Genomic DNA, 12,387 nt, shown 5'->3' with positions numbered 1-12,387 from the left:
TCTGCACAGTTGGTTTTGTGTGGCACATCCTATAGCTCAGGATAGTTGGTTGTATGTGCCACACCTTGTCTGTCTGCATATCCTGCACATCCTACTCTGCAGCACTGTTGGTCGTGTACGCTATATCATTTTCTTTGCATTGATTTCTGGGTGTCCATCCATTTTCGCTGCCCTGTTGTTTGTGCATGTTGGTCGTGTACGCTATATCATTTTCTTTGCATTGATTTCTGGGTGTACATCCATTTTCGCTGCCCTGTTGTTTGTGCATGTTATATCATGGCAGTTTAAAGTGTTAACTGAGTGTGCCGCATCCTGTTTTTCTGCCCTGTTGGTTGCTCGTGCCACATCCATTCACTGCGTGCTGTGTGTGTACCACCACTCCCTGTCCTCAGAGGAAGAAAGTTATTTCATATCTCAGAAAGAATTATGAAGGAAAATGTGCGAGAACAAGGGAAAAAGTTGTCAAAAATAAGAAAGATCCGATCTGATCTCCACCCAGGCAGATGGTTACGATTTGAGGATTTGTGTTTCCAGTTGTTGACATTTTGTTCTGGCAGAGCGTGAGGTGGTTCTTCTCTCTGAGGGCGCGAGAAGCGCCTCTCGTGTTTGTTTGGAGAAGGCCACGATGAAACTGGAGTCAGGGAAGAAGCCACAAACCGGGGAAAGAGAAGGCCCTATAAAGACGAGGGGCTCGGAAGGGGAGTCCCCATAGTGCCGAGGCAGCCCACGGGCACAGGGGGCCAGGGACGCGTGGATCCAGCTGGCTGTGATGTCTCCTGTGTGGTGGGAGCCTGCAGACCGCAAGGGCCTCTCTGCCCACGTTCGCCGGGAGAAGAGGAAATGGTTGTATGACTTGGGGTCTACAGACGACTGTAGACATACAGGCACCCGGAAACGTACACAGAATCAAATCAGTTCTGGTCCTTGGTGGGAGGGAAAATATACCAACAGATCAAGTCAACAGGGTCAGCTTCCAATTTATGGAATTTGCATACATTTAAATACCCGGCGGAATCTTAGGCTTCATCCCACAGGCTCCCCTTCCTCTTAGATTTCAGAGTTTACACAAACCTTTCCACCCGTCTAAACAATCAGTATAGACTCTTAGACTCGATTAGTATTCAGCACTCCTACCTTGAGCTGACAACAACCACTACGGTTTAATGCTCAAGGTTCCCAACTAAGGGCCAGATTTAGAAGAAAGTGGCGCATTGGTCCAGATGCGCCACTTTTCTTGTGCCCCTACCGCCACCTAACGACACCATGGTTGCACTGTATGTACAGTACGGTGCACCATGGCGCATGTTAGGACAACAGCATAAAAGTTTTGGATGCTATTGTGGGCTTTGCTGCACTAGCGTCAAAGATTTTGCAGCTAGCAAAGAGCAAGGAGGCCCATTGATTTCAATGGGTGTGCCAATTTAACCACTTTGGTAATATGTCGCAATGAAAATTGCTTCCTTGGGCCACATTAGCATAAAAAATTACGTTAATGTGGCGCAAGAAGGAGCTTGGGCCTGCTAAATCTGGCCCTAAGAATTTGTGTTATTTCACCCGGAGTGGTAACTTCAGGTGAAATAACGCAATTCCTAGACCCAAATTTAAGAGGGCTTAGCACCTCCTTGCACCACAGTAGCATAAATGTTTAATGACGCTCATGTGGCCTATCAAGGCCTAATTGTCCACCCCACATTGACAAAGAGGCGCAATGCATGCATTGCGCCACTTTGTAACTTCCTTGTGCCACATTATGACTGTGCCAGGCTTAATGTATGCAGGGGGACTGCAAACAATCTAAAGATTCCACTGCGCCATTTTTAGTGGCTATTTTTAACACCTCCACAGAGCAGGCGTTGAAAGGGGGCATACCATTGTTTTTAATGGGCCCCTATGTGCTCTGAAGGATTAGCGCCAAAATGTTGGCGCTAGTCCTACACTGTACATTAATAGCATAGAAAATGTTAACGCTATTGCCCGACCCTGCGCCATGGTGCGCCGTATATATTATAGAGCGCACACATGGTGGCGGTAGGGGGACACTAAGGTGCACAAGAAGAGTGGCGCAGAATTCGATGCAGCGTCACTTTTCTTAAATTTGTGCCCTAGTGTTGGAGGGTCTAGAACAGGGATACTCAAAGTACGGCCCGCGGGCCTCATGCGGCCCCTCTGATCTTTACATGCGGCCCCTGGGGCAACAGGAGCACTGGGCAGCTGTTTGCTCGACCGCATTAATAAAAATATTAAATACACACACAATCATTTATTTATAATTTATTTGAAACTTAATTGGTGTTAAAGAAAGGATGTAACTAGGGATCTTGCACTTAACTTTAGAAACGCCTTAATTTTTAAAGACATCTTGCAGCATAAGTGTAAAACTAAGATAGTCGCTTCAAAATTAAAAAAGTGTATTTAGTTAACATGCAGAACCTTTTCGTCTTAGTACAATTTGTTTTATCAGTGCATTGAGATGTATTCATTTAAAAGTTATAGTTTTCAAACATACATTTGGAAACAAATTTGGAAACATTAATTATTTCCCTTACCCTGAGAACACCACCAATAGTAAATTAAAGAGGCAAGTCACTTGGTATGTGCACTTTATGGGTGGCCTGGGTTCCTATCATACATGAATCATGTATCTCGAGGTCATCTTAAATGTGATAATGCAGAAAAAGGAGGGAAAGTGACACTAAACAATTGCCTAGGATCACACAATTTGGAAAAGAGGGTAAGCCGGGATTAATTCCAGGTTTTCTGGTTTCCTATTGTTTACTTCAGCCACTAGATGTATATCCTTTGCTTCCCCTACACCTACATTGCCATCAATCCCCCTAGCCACCCTACCCGACCGCCACTACCCTGGCATCAATGCGGCCCCCAGGCACGTCACAGACCAAACTTTTTGGCCCCTGGGAAAATGTTTGCGAGTACCCATGGTCTAGAATATCTCCAGCCCGATAATTCTCCTCCCAGTGACACTGGTCTCTCCGGGAGGCAGCAGGATTGGGGGCTGTGGCAAGCAGTATTTCGCAGCCCTGCATGCTGCAGTCCAGGGGAGCACTTAATTCCCACCCCAGACTGGCAAAGGCATGCCCATCACTTTTGCCCCCCATTTAACATCACCTCCTACTGCTCGGAGGTCAATGTCGGTGTTTTTCACCAAAATAACAAAAAACTGCTCGGAAAGGCACCTGTGAATCTAAGTGCGAACATTTATTTCTTCTTTTGAAGGGAAAACTCTTAATGGCTGGGGTTTGCAGAGAAGATACTGTCCTGTAAACTGAAGTTTGGTCCCCCCTACTATCTCCCATTCAAAATGGTAATCAGGCCCCAAGCAGCAAAAGCAGAAAGTACACTGACAGAGCAGAATGTGTTTTTCCGAATATTACCACAAACAGTTCAAACCTTCTATAAACATAAATACTGAACACAGACATACAGAACCTAGAACGACCCAGTTTGTAACCATTCTACTGTATAAAAATGTATCTGACTAGTCCAAATTTTATTTACATTATTTCACAAGAGCTGCCCCAAATCATCCATTTTGATCTAAGTTACAACATAAACACACCTTATCAGAAGGCCCACTGGATTTATGAGGCAGGGGACTTCCAAATTATGCTGCAAGGTTGATTAAATTATGCAGCGAGAAAAGACAAATTATGCCACATAATGCAGGCCTTTTATGTGATATGTGTATACTATGTAAAGGATTCAGGGGTTCCCCAGTGAATGGATAGGGATTGCTATGCAATCTCAAAGTACTCTATTTAGGCGGAGTGAGGTCAAACAGCCTTAGGCTTAACAAGAGGAGTGCAAGACATCTACAAATACACAGAATAGTTAATAAATGAGACACACAACTCAAAAAGGAGATCCACACTATCCCAACGATGGCTACTTCTTTAAAATTGTATCCACCTCCCAGTAGCCCACCTTCGTGGTGGTACTAACCTTGGGATGGCACGCCTACCTGGTTAGCCAATTTTACCACCTGCCCAGATGCCAAATGGGCTCTGGAAAGGGGGGTGGCTAACTTTACTGCAAGGGAAGCCAGTTTGCATTTCAAAGGCAGCAGCCCTTTGAGGCTTGCAACTTAGGAAGGCTAATCAGCAAGTCATCCTGTTGGGGGGAAAGGGGGTTTACACCCTCTTCCCGGACGAGCCTTTGTTCTAGGCTACCTGAAAGTAGAAAGCTTAGAAAGCTCTCACCCTAGAGGTCTAGAACAGTGTCTTGGGTGGCAGGCTGGCAGAAACTGTTTAGCGAGCACACCAGATGCTGGTAAGGTTTCAGGGGGCACCTCCAAGGTGCCCTCTGGGTGCATGTATTGGTAAATCCAGCACTGGCATAAGTGTGGGTTCACCAATAAGAGATGTTTGATTCCAAACATCCCTATCTTCAGTGAAGCCATCGTGTAGCTGGAGAACTCGTATTGACCAGTTTCTAGCACATGCATGTAAAATGGCTCCCCTGATCACTTACTATGTCTGAGAATCGACAGACATAGCAGGAGCATATCTGCTTGTGCAGATATACCCTCACATGTAATGTAATTGAACCTGCCTTTGGACTGTAATGCCTGCTAGAGGGGTGACTTACATATATTGCATGCAGTGTTAGGGGACATGGCACACAGGCTGTGTGTCATGTCCTGTTTTCACTTTTGTCTGCACCAGGACACACAGCTTGCAATGGCAGCCTGTCATGTGCTTGGTGAGGGGTCCCTTAGGGTGGCACAATTTGTGCTGCAGCCTTAGGGACCTTCTTTAGTACCCTTTAGGCCCTAGGTACCAGGGGTAACATTTACTAGGGACATACAGATGGTGCTAAAGGTTTTGCCAGTTGGGGAAACAATTGTGCAGTTTTGGGAAAGAGATCTGGCACTGGGGACCAGGTTAGCAGGAAGCCAGTGCACTTTCAGTCAAAATCACATCAGATATCAGGTACAAAGTTGGGGGTAACCATGTCAAAAAGGCACTTTCCTGCAAAGGTTGTATGTAGTAGTAGTAATCTTTATTGTTTAGTTAATGAAAACCATAACAATCAATGCATTGTATACAATGTATAAAATTCTATAAAAGAAGGACAAACAAAAGGAGAAAATTCTATAAAATCTTTGAAATAAATACACAACTAAAGTGCAATGTGCCAAGATTTTTTTTTGGATTTTTGATAGCTTGCAATTCTAAAGCAGTCGAGGGGCGGAGTGACCATTGAACTAACTTTGCAGACACTTGATGCCCGTGGTGCGGTTGATGTTACGTGCTAACTCAATGTGTACATCCTGAGAACCTGCTGTTGCGCCTACGGGCTTCTCTTTTACCTTTTTAACTGAGACATCTTAAAATGTGTTCTTCCACGTGCTATAACATTGTCAAAACTTTAATGCGCGACTGATAAAAATAAATAAACACTTAAAAGTGAGCCAACTGTCAGCTAAGGTGTGTCCTAAATAGTAAGTTTACGCTTGCGGTGTGGACAGTCAAAAATTTGATGAATCTGCAGATTGACTGAGGATCGTGAGGGTCAAACATTGACATCACTGCTGGCCGACAGGAACGAATCTCATTCCTCTCGAAAACTGGTTTTAACAGTTGTCGTCGTGCTTCCTTTAAGGCCGGGAAAATACAAATCAGATGGACCATGTCTTCCTTGGTACCTTTACATAACCTACCGGAAGATTCTCCTCCATTCTTCCAAGACGGTTGGTCCGCTCTGGTTGGTAGAGTGCCTAGACGAAGAGCCAGCAAACGACGCTTGATATGTAGTGCAAAAGTTGAAATCGAATATTGTGATGGGGCCAAGGTGGTATAAGTGTGCATAAGAAGTCTTGCTCCCGAAAGGTCTGTATTCCCAGAGAGAATAAAGGCCCTCATTACAACTTTGGCGGGCCCCAACCGCCGCCCGCCAAGTTGTAACCGATGTGCGGCCGCCAATGCGACCGCACTCCCACAGTTGCCATTATGACATCCCCTCTGGGCTGGCGGGCGGAAACAGAGTTTCTGCCCGCCGGCCCAGCGGGGATGTGGGCCGCAACATAGGAGCCGGCTCCAAATAGAGCCGGCGGTATTGCGGCCGTGCGACGGGTGCAGTTGCACCTGTCGTGCTTTTGAAAAGCTGTGTAGGTCTGTGCCGGGGCGCCCTTCGACTCCTCTTTCCGCCAGCCTTTCCATGAAAAGGCTGGCGGGAAGGGGACTCGTAATCCCCTGGGCAGCGCTCTGGCAGATTAAATCCGCCGGGACCACCATGGCGGAAAACCGCCGGTTACAGCGGTGCGACCGCCGTAATACCCGAGTTTGCACCGCCGGCATGTTGGCGGTGCAACCTCCAAAACAGCCCTGGTGGTCTTTGACCGCCAGGGTTGTAATGAGGGCCAAAGTTTGTTGCGCGGTGTCATTCCTACCTTGTTCGGCATCTGTATTCATGCACCACCTAGTGGCTGGAAGACGGTTGCCGGGTTTAAACATACCAGGCACATACTGAGGCTCTCTGAATTTGCCTTCACTGTTTTTTCATCATCAGACTTATTTTGCAAGAGAGAGAAAGGAAGAAAAAGAAGGAGAAAGGAGGAGAAAGATTGAAAAACAGTGACAAAGGCAGAAAGAATTGAGGGAAAAGAACCTGTAAGAGTGAAATAAGGAGACAGGAAATGTAGGGCATTGGAAAACAACAGGTGGTGGAATCAAGCCTGGGGGCCAGATTTATAGTACGGCAGACAGGTTACTCTGTCACAATGGTGACGGGTATCCCATCCCCTGAAAAATAAATCACTTTGGAAATAATGGGATTTACATTTCGGCGGACGAGATATCCGTCACTTTTGCGAGGAGTAACCCATCCACCGAAATTTAAATTTGATCCTAGATTTTCTTGTTACTTGGTGACCTCAGCAGTTTGCGGCATTAGTAGTGGATGTAATGTGTGTGCACGGCCGCCACGGGCACCTATTTATTGGTTCCCGGGATGCAGGGGTGTGAGTTGCTTGTGAAGTCTGTTTTTTAACACACTACATTCTTCTCCATCTTTACCGAACAGCTTATAACAAAGATTCAGACATTATAACAAGTATAACCTAAAATATTTTGGGTTATAAACAAATGTTTTCCTCAGAAGACCGAGGCCCTCTTTACAGGATCAGGACTAGGGGCCTGATTTAGATATTGACGGATGGGTTACTCCGTCACAACGGTGACGGATATCCTGTCTCTCAAAATCTAAATCCCATGATGTCCAATGGGATTTGGATTTCTGAGGACAGGATATCCGTCACTTTTGTGACGGAGAAACCCGTCCACCAATCTCTAAATCAGGGCCTAAATTCTTATCTCTTTGCAAACATGTGCATACAGTGCTTTAAATGGGCAGGTTCTGTCCGCTACTGAGTACCTGCACTTCTTAAATTTGAAAGTGGGAATACATACACTTCCCAGCACTGCTACAATACAATAAGAGCACTAGCACTTCTCGGGAGCAAACAGGCACTTTGAATAGTACGAACCTGAACTTCTATGTTTCAATTGAAAGCACTGCATGTATACACAGCGAATGAAATCACGAGTTGTGTGATAACTATCATACCCTCACAGTTTTCCCCTGATAAACTCTGCAAGTCAAACCTCCCGAAATTTATTAGGGAAAAGGCACGGAAAATATGGGAACACATGAAGAATTCTGTATGTCAAAAAATATTCTGTGTGTTACGCTGCGTTTTCCTGTTGAAAACTCAGATTAGGAGGGATTTACCAACCGTGGCGAATACCTCACCATGGGATAATGGTATTTACCATGTGTTTTAAATACCTCACGCTATTCCGACAAACTTGAAATAGTCTCTGAGACATGGGGGCAGTGAAGGCTTTGATCCACATGATAGTGGTCAGCTTGCCGCCTTGTGGTATGTTCACATGCATACGCGGTTCGCATCTATTTCCCCAATATTACTACCATGCTCACCCTCATCAGTACGGAGCCAAAATCCACAAAACTGTTCTGCCACAGGCCTCCACTCAGATCTTCCTTGAATAATGGCCCCGGCCAGTTAGAGAGACTCCCGGCAAAGGGCAGAGCTCTGTGTCCGCATATGCCAAAATCCTTGTGCATATGGGATAAACGTTCAGGAGTGATCGGAGCATGTCAAAGTGGTCTTCGCTCATGACATGCAGTGATGATCCAGTGTCTATAAGGGCCATACGCAGGACTCATTGAACCTTGGCTTGCCAGTTAGATGACCTTTTGTTTTATTTTATTGATGCTGTCATCTTCTGTGAAAGATAGTAGCAGTATCTTGACGCCTGTCTTGTAGACGAGTGAAGGGTTTGCTTGCAGAGGATCCTGGCCAAGGTTGCTTGTGCTTTCTTCATCAGTGAGCAATTGTACATTGCATTATGAGGTTGTGGGATATCAGTCCATTGTCCTCTTCTAGATGCTCTTGCAAAGTGGTTGCGTCTAATAGAGCCCAAGCAGACCTTCTGTCAGGGGGTGCCCTGGCACATCTCAGGACCCAGAAACTTTGATTGTTTTTGCCTCCTACCTAGGGAGTTTTTTGTTTAAATAATCCTTATTGATTAGGCAAAAGAGTAAACAAACAAAAGGACAGTTTGGAAGCAAATAAATAAGAGACAGAATGTGCCCTTCAGTAAAATCCATGTTATAGTTGTATCATCGATCTTATAAAGCACAGGCAGGTAAGGAAGAGGACATAAGAAAGGGAAGTGGGTTAACACTATGCAGTAAATATATTTGTTAATATCAATTTTGAACCCAATGTAGAAAGTACGGACAACACTTTAATTGATACAATGGACGCATGAGTATGAGTGAACTAATTTTGAATTGAATAAAGGTTACAAACTGGGAGTTATGGTTAAAAAAAAAGAAAAAAGAAACCAGGATCGACTGTACTCCGAATCATGGCCTTCAGGCCCTAGTGGGAGGCCCATAACGCTATGGTGGTTTGAATGATAAGGTAGCAGCGTCTAGTGAGCTCCACTTAGGCGGTGTGGCTTGGAACCAAAAGCGTAGGGCGCAGAAGAAGAGTGCTACTGCATCGGAGTACCCCATCCGGTTTCATCCTACAGCAATACCCCCTGCAATACACTGATTATTGGCGCCTGACATTGCAGAGAACGGCACTGCCCAGTGGAGGAGAGCTGGGATCTGCGTGGGCCGACCGTGATGGCCCGACCGAGAAGTGAGGCCGGACGGGGAAGAAACCAAGATGGGAGGCGCAGCTCTTTGAGTTGTTGGCCCGGGTCCCTCAGGCCTGGCACTGCTGGGGACCTCGCAGCGCAGTGCCACTGTGGATTGCCCTCTTGCCTCATCTGCTCTCCCGGCTGCCTGTCGGCGTTCTGCCAAGCGGAGGGCCTGGTCCTGGAGAGGCGGTGTGGGCTGGGCCCTGGATGGGGATCAGAGATGGACCTTGGGTGCAGGGGTCCCTGTGGGGGTCCTGCCCCAGCTTCCCGCTCTCTGCAAGTGCGGGCCGCCATGCCTGACGCAAGGGCCAGGCAGCGGAGAAGCTTTGTGGAGGAGCTTGGCTGATGAGAGTGATCCTCCCCTGCTCCTGAGTCTTCGGCCCGGAGTCTGCCGGCCGGGCAGCACTGGGAGCGTCGGGGCGCAGGGCGCGGGTGGCTGAATCCTCTGCCTCGCAACATCTCTGAGAGCCCATCATTGCCCTGCGGAGTTGTGAGTCTTGCCCTGCAGCAGCGGCTGGAGGCTGTCTCGCGAGGAGGACTGGGACTAGGCCACCAGCGGGCGGGCCCCTTGAGGGGTCCTGCCATGACCACCTGGTGTCTGCATGTGTGCGCCACATTGGAAACCTGGAGTGAATGACTATATTGTGACTGGTCTCCCTAGTTTGCTTTGACACACTGCGCTGGGCCCTGAAGGACCTTGGGGTATGGGGGGCCCACTGCGCATCTCGACCAAGCAGTGCTGGCAGGCTTTGGGAGCTGCAGGGGGCCACTGACGGCGAAGAACTGACAAGCCACGGCCTAGGGCCCGCAACAACATTGGCTGAGCTGCTACATCCGCCATCATAGGCATAGCTGGACTGTGTCTGGGACCTCCCTGCCTCACCGTGGAGGTGCATTGACTGCCGCTGTTTGGCGGTTCCCGCTCCACCACTGAGAACAGTGGAGGCCATCATCTCGGGGCATGGCGAATTGGACTTCATTTAGCAGGGCTCAAACGCCGGGTGCGTAGTGAGTGGTCGCAGCCCTACTGAGAGCTGGGTCCATCATTGCCACCTCCTGACCCTCACTGCACTTTGACGGCACTTGAAGGCAGCACTCCAACTGTTATAAAGGAAAGATCAAGAAGAAAGAAAGATCCCGGAACAGGCAACATATACCGAATGGACGACAGCAGGAAGATTATTCGTGGAACAGTGAACAAGGCACCCACTGAGAGACCGCCTGCAAGCTCGACTCTTCAAGACATTCTCCAAGCTATCACGGCCTCCCGCGAGGCCCTCAAAACCAAAACAGACACCTTGGCAACGGACGTGGGCATACTACGAGAAGACCAGAAGCAGCTGGCAGAAAGAGTCACATTAGTGGAAAGGGACTTAGCAGAGATTCCACTGGTGCTCTCCTCCGCTGACAGACGCCATTAGATATAGGAACTAAAGGCGAAGACTCTTGAAGCTTGCGCGGAAGATGCAGAGAACAGGTCCCACTGTAAAGATATCCAACTTGTAGGCCTACCAGAAAAGATTGAACATAATGACATGCCTTCCTTCTTGGAGAACTGGGTCTGCACCAAGGTAGCATCAGAGTGCTTATCCCATTTTTGCGCACAGGATACCGGCTAAACCGCCGCTACCAGGGGCTCCCCTGTGGCCAGTGGTGGTGAGGCTGTTATACTACGGAGATCAGCACCATATCCTTGGTCAAGCCAGGAAGAGGGGAGTTCTGACGGTGGAGAACAGTACGGTCTGTATTTTCCCTGACTTTCCCAGAGGTGCAGAAACAACAGGCCAATTTCCTAGAAGCAAAGAAAAAGCTACAATCCTTGAACATTCCTTATGCCATGGTCCTCCCTGCCACGCTGAGGGTAGTGGCGAGAGAGGGGGCACTTTTCTTTCAGACCCTTCAAGAGGCTTGTGACTGGCTAGACCAGCAACCACAGGCGGACCTAAAACAGAAATGCCGGAGGGATCGACCCCGGAACCACCGGCCGCAGTCCAATGGACCCCAAAGCAGTAGTGCCATGCTGGCTACCGAGGAGGCACAGAGAGAGAGAGGCAGAAGGTCACAGCGGCGGTGGCATCCTTAAATGGGGGTGAGGCCTGTTCTCTGTCTACTGTGACTGGTGAGTGCGAACAAAACTCAGAATCCGACAGCGAATCCGGCGCCTCGACAGCTCCCAGCATGGAGTTGCCTGTCGTGATGCCGGGGACCTCAGACGACATCATCTGAAACTTTCAGCTGAGCAAAAGAGAAGACCTTTGAGGACACCTCACCTCGTCCATGGGGGACTATTGTGCTATTACAAGTCAGATCGGGAGGGGGGGACCTGGTTGGGGGAACCCTGCACCACCACAAGCCTCACCTCGTTAGCCTTACGGAACTCCATGAGGGCTCTTAGTTATGTTACCAGTTTGGATGCAAGGTTGTTTTCTCACCTGTCCTGTGGATTGGAGTTTGGGATGCTTTTGGTTTGTTGGTTTAGTGGGATTAAGCTGCTGCATCCCTCGGAGATTGATACCTCTAAGGGGTGGTTGGTCGAACTAGGCATTATGCAGATGTGGTATGAGCGGCAAGAACTATACAGCAGACTGAGCAGATGGGTTCATCATTACACTATAAAATTGAATCTATGGAATATTAGGGGCATGTATACCATGTCTAAATGTTACAAAGTGTTTTCCTACCTACAGCGAAGGGGGACCCATATAGCAATGTTGCAAGAAACACACATGACAGCCAAAGATGGAGTGGCTTTGCAGAGACAATGGAGGGACCAGGTTTATTATACATCCTGCTCCACCTATGCTCGTGGGACCATCATTTGGATTAGGGCGGTAGTCCAGTTCCAGAAAACAGGGCTAGCCAAAGAGCCATAAAGCCTCTTTGTGGTGGTCACCGGGCTCCTGGAGGGTTGCGTTATCGCTCTTATTAGCATCTATGCACTGAACACTGACCAGGGAATGTTCCTGGCCCATCTCACGGGGACACCGGACCCTTACCTACTACAATCAGTATTGATGGGGGGGGTGGTGACTATAACTGTGTGGCAGACCCTGATGTAAATAGGTCACATCCCCCTCTCAGGAATTCCCCTGCCTGCCGGGCCACCCATGCGTTCGGGGACTAGCAGACAGAGTGGGGATTAGTGGACTCTTGGCACCACCTCTACCCACATACACAGGACTATTCCTTC

Source organism: Pleurodeles waltl, chromosome 4_2 (assembly GCF_031143425.1).
Source record: "Pleurodeles waltl isolate 20211129_DDA chromosome 4_2, aPleWal1.hap1.20221129, whole genome shotgun sequence".
Taxonomy (NCBI): Eukaryota; Metazoa; Chordata; class Amphibia; order Caudata; family Salamandridae; genus Pleurodeles; species Pleurodeles waltl.
The sequence above is the reverse complement of the archived record's forward strand: the minus strand, read 5'-3'. Positions refer to the sequence as shown.